Consider the following 5171-nt stretch of genomic DNA (forward strand, 5'->3'; position numbering starts at 1 on the left):
TATATATATATATATATATATATATATATATATATATATGTGTGTGTGTGTGTGTGTGTGTGTGTGTGTGTGTGTGTGTATAGCTATAGGTACATACGATCCAGGGATCCAATTCTAGGAAGTTAGTAAACTTCAAGCATTTGGGCAGCTTGTACAGATGACAACAAGTGGACGATAAAATATATTTTATATTAATAAATATACGATAAAATATATTTATGAACATCATAAGTTTTACACTTCTTCCCATACCGAAGTTAAAGATTTATATACTTACAATAATTTTATATAAAAATGATAGCATAATTAAAACATTTCTTAAATTTAACTACGAATATAGTGATATAGTTTGCACTTAAGACATATTTTATGGTACTTAATACAAAATTTATAAATCAATCCACTGAAATATTATAGATATCCTTATTAATACACTAGTTTTGAAGCTACAAACCTTTCAGTTAAAAAAAAAACAAAAAAACTTACAAATCATTCAGTATAATAACAAAAATTTTGCTTCAAGCTACAAACCATTCAGTTTAGATAAAAAAAAATATCTACAAATCGTTCAGTATAATAACAGAATTTGGCCTCAAATACAATTACGTTAAATAATGTTGTCACATTATGAAGTCTGGGAAAATATCACAAGGGAAAAAAATTTGTTCACGTCCTCTTGCATAACTTCAAAATTTTACCACAACCTGATAATATATATATATAATATGCATGTACATGCATATTTATATATAGGAAATGATAAAAACTTTATACACAAGTAGGGAGATACGGAAAAATATTAGTAAATAGAAGAAAATGCATCTCTTCATTTATATTGCAGTTAATTAATTCCAAAGTGTATAATTGCAGTTAAATTATTTTAAAATACATTATTACATATTCCGAAATATCATATCATATCCAACATGCATTACTACACTCAAATCATTTCAAGATTACGGATTCCAAAGTGCATTTTTTACATTCAAATAATTTCCAAATACACAATTAAATACTCGAAAGTCCATAATTACAAATATGCATAATGAAAATTTTCAAAGTACCTAAATACAAACAGGTTTCACTTCTTACAGAAATTATTTATTGCAATGCACATGTGTAATGGCTTGCTACTAGCTTTCATTTAATATATAGTGCGTCTACCGGAAGTAGCCTCGTTATCTCACCATGTAACAAGGAAAGTAATAATGCATACACCACAAATAAGTAAGGAGGTAATTTTTTGTACCTTATTTAAAATCTAAGAAATATATCTAATAAATATTGATTTCAAAGTTTTGCACAAAGGCCAGCTATTTTGGGGGGAATGGATAAGTCCATTACATCGATCCTAGTGCACAACTGGTACTTGTTATATCGATCTCCAAAGGATGAAAAGCGAAGTCGACCTCGGCGGTATTTAATTTTGGTACAAGATCAGTAATTTTGTAGGAGAGATACGTCGATTAGATCGACTGCAATGCAAAACTGGTATTTATTTTATCAACCCCTAAAGGATGAAAGGTAAAGTCGACCTCGGTAGAATTTTATAAATATCGAAATGATTGTTCTAGCTCCCACATCATTCCACATGAAAGGGAATATCTTGAGGAGATATTACAGATCACAATGATACGGCTAATGTCTTCAGTTTTGATTTTTACATACGTACTTACTTATCAGTTGATGCTTTCTATGTAGAAAGCATTTCGTGGAGATTTCTTGCTCCTGGATTACATGGAGGTAACCTCCAAAGTAAGATATTGGTATTTTATGCCAAGTTTTAGTGTTGTTTATTCCCTCTATAGTATGTTTTTATTTTATTTTACATACCTATGTACAACCGTCTCTATGAAGTAGTGTGTGTGTGTGTGTGTGTGTGTGTGTGTGTGTGTGTGTGTGTGTGTGTGTGTGTTGGTTAAATGGAATTTTCAAATTTTCTCAGGGAGCGATCAGCATCAATTCTCACTTCATGTCTCTTCTCAAGTTCATAATCTACCTAATGATGTTTTCGTTATGTTTTATTAGCTACGTGAGTTCTTTACAGCGTGATAGCTGCTGAGGGTTTATTTCTGATAGAGATTATGCATCAATATTATAATCCGGCCCTCACGTGGTGTTAAAACAAATTTAAAGATATAATCATGGGAAATATGCCATAATATTGTTGGTGGCACAAAGATCCCTTAGAAACCGACTGCGTGGGCTCAGTGTGTATTATATAGATAACTGACTGGTCATTTCTAGCGTTGGTGGTTTGAATAGTCTTTTGAATGAGAAAAGTAATGATAGTGGACAACCATTTAGCCATGACTAGCATACCACTAATGTTTTTTCCATATAAAAGCATACGCTGCGTTACAGCCACCTCAGGCTACGGGATTTCATGCTTACAGGAATCGTGAATTATGATTACTAATTTCAGGATATGATCTGCTATATCGCTCATACGGAAACACGGATAAAATTTAAAAACTGTATTTTCTTGTTAACCAAAAGGCCGCTTCTCGGCGTTTTAATTAGAATCAAAGTAGTTACAAATTTGAAAAAAATATAATCCTGATATATACATGCATGCTTCTATCTATCTGTCTGTCTGTCTATCTATCTGTCTATCTATCTATCATCTGTCTCTTTCTGTTTTCTCTCTCTGTCTCTCTCTCACTCTCTAGAGAGAGAGAGAGAGAGAGAGAGAGAGAGAGAGAGAGAGAGAGAGAGAGAGTGAGAGGAAGAGATAGATAGAAAGATAGGTAGATAGATAGATAGATTGATAGATGTACATCTATGTACATGCATACACACACACACACACGTACACACACACGCTCACACACACACACACACACACACACACACACTCTCACATACACACATGTGAATCAACTTTCAACGCTATCATTATCATCAGCACCAAAACCATACAACCACTGCGACCACCATCATCGACATCAAAACCAGTAATACCAGACCCCCGAATGCTGCTATCAAGCTGCCAACTTTCGAATAACCAACGAGCAACAACATTAATACCATCAACATTATGGCAATGTCTATAACTACATATGTGGTATGTCAACACAAGGGTATGTATGTGTATACAATATAGAGTTTTGGGGCTCAAGTCTGATGTGCAAGAGATGAAGTGTCGAAGAATCTTGTAACCCATTAACTAACTTATCATACAGTACTTCATTCTTTTACACTCTCATCTTCTCATTTCCATTCTTACAGCCATAGGAATAAGACAACAATTTTTTTGTTCCCACAGAACAGTTCATTCCTGGTGCTATCAATTTTTGCTACATATTTTTTGCAGATAATTGTTGACCTCTGTTGCTGTTGACTTACCTAAGATTCAAGACATCTGGCAAAAGAACTATCAAATGGAGCTGAATGCAGTAGTATAAAAAGGAACAATAGCATGATTATTCTGGATATTAAACTTGATGATTTAAAAAGGTTTGTGATGCAAGAGAAATATGTAGCAGTAAAGAGAAAACTAAGTCAAGTGCTCGAGAAAAATACGTAACAATAAAGAGAAAATTAAGTCAAGAAGTTATTCCTTAAATACTCAGATTTAATTTTTTTCATAAATGCTTAAAGTGGGATGGATCTTGGATGTATAGGTCAAGGATCAGACGTAATGACCCGATAAACACAAAGCATAATGATATTTTTAAAAAAGTGCCAGACAAGATATTTCCAACAAAGTATTGTTCATTTTAGACAATTCACTAAACCACCTAGTGAACTTAAATGAGCTTCATGATAATGTGAGAGTAGAATCTATCCTCAGGAATATAATTTCTTTGCCTCAGCCAATGGATAAAGGTGCGATAGCTAACTTGAATGTATAATCTGAGAACATTTTATGAAAACAATTGACAAAGAGAAGAAACCTACAGTTAGACACATCTGGAAGTTCAGCTTAATGGATGCAGTAGATAACGATATCTGAGTCATATGAAAAAGTAAAACTCTCAACTTAGAATGGCGCTTTGAAAAATATAGGGCCAAGTTATATCGGTGACTTCACAGGTTTTTAAAAATTAGAAAGTTTACATCGAATTCAGAAAGAGATTTGGGACACTTTCAAATGATGTGTTTGAAGACGTCATGAGGATGATGTGGTTGAGTTGCTAGTGTCCCAGAAAGAAAGTTGATCAGACGAGGACCTGATGCTGTTTGAATAAAACCAAACTGAGAATACAGAAATTTCACCAACTCATTCCAGTCTATCACTAGTGCATACATTATCAATCCCGGAGAGATGAATTACAAAGTTGAATGCTGTGAGATTTGAACTCAAAATGTTTTCTAATACAGACACTAGGCCAGCAATGTGAAGAAATAGGTCGGTGTATTAAATCGACCTCAATACCTCACAGCAGATTATAAAGCATTGTTGACTTTGGTGGAATTTGAACACAAAGCGTAAAGCGCCTGAACAAATAATATTACAAGAAATATTGTCGGATGATTTGACAATAACCGCCCTATTTGTACTCAAAACATAAACGGACCTAATTAACTAAAAACGTTTCGACAAGTATTCTATGAATCCTTCTATCAACGACAGCGAAGACGAATTAAAATAGAACAAAATCATAACATTAATGACACTGAAATAACCAAATCTAAAAAAAAAATTCGAGCTTGCCAGGATTCGAACCTGGAATCTTCTGATCCGTAGTCAGACGCGTTATCCATTGCGCCACAAGCCCACTGACAGAAAATGCGGTCTTCTTTAAGTACTTTATTAACGACTGCTCTTGTGACTATGATATCGTTGAATTTATGCAAGCGTTGATTGTTGTTTATCTGAAGCTTACATATGTTAGAAGTTACTAAGACTATTTGTTTCTCCTGAAGAGTGTACTTTTTTCTTTGTTGATTTCAATCGCAAAAAATAACTTCAAACTAGAGATATATACCGTTAATGAAACCAGCATCGTGGGACCCTACCTAGGATGCATTTGTTTCAAGTATTTAGTGAAGAGGAAACGTGGCTAAAGGCAAACGAAGAAGCAATGTTAATTGAAATAAACCAGCTTGCCAACTTAGCTGTCACAGAACGCCACTTTTCTTATGAAGAAAGTAACTCGCTTGAAAAGAATTAGTTTGTGTTTACGCATGCGTATACGTAAAAATTAAACACGAGCCCCCAACAT

At 33.8% G+C, this 5171-nt stretch overlaps 1 non-coding gene across 1 annotated transcript; it reads right to left on the bottom strand.

The window, feature by feature from the left end:
* Positions 1–4651: 4651 nt before the first annotated feature.
* On the bottom strand, positions 4652–4724 carry Trnar-acg (transfer RNA arginine (anticodon ACG)). Its single transcript has one exon. It is a non-coding gene; the product is annotated as a tRNA-Arg (tRNA).
* Between the last annotated feature and the right edge of the window lie 447 nt (positions 4725–5171).

Source organism: Octopus bimaculoides, chromosome 2 (genome assembly GCF_001194135.2).
Source record: "Octopus bimaculoides isolate UCB-OBI-ISO-001 chromosome 2, ASM119413v2, whole genome shotgun sequence".
NCBI classification, from domain to species: domain Eukaryota; kingdom Metazoa; phylum Mollusca; class Cephalopoda; order Octopoda; family Octopodidae; genus Octopus; species Octopus bimaculoides.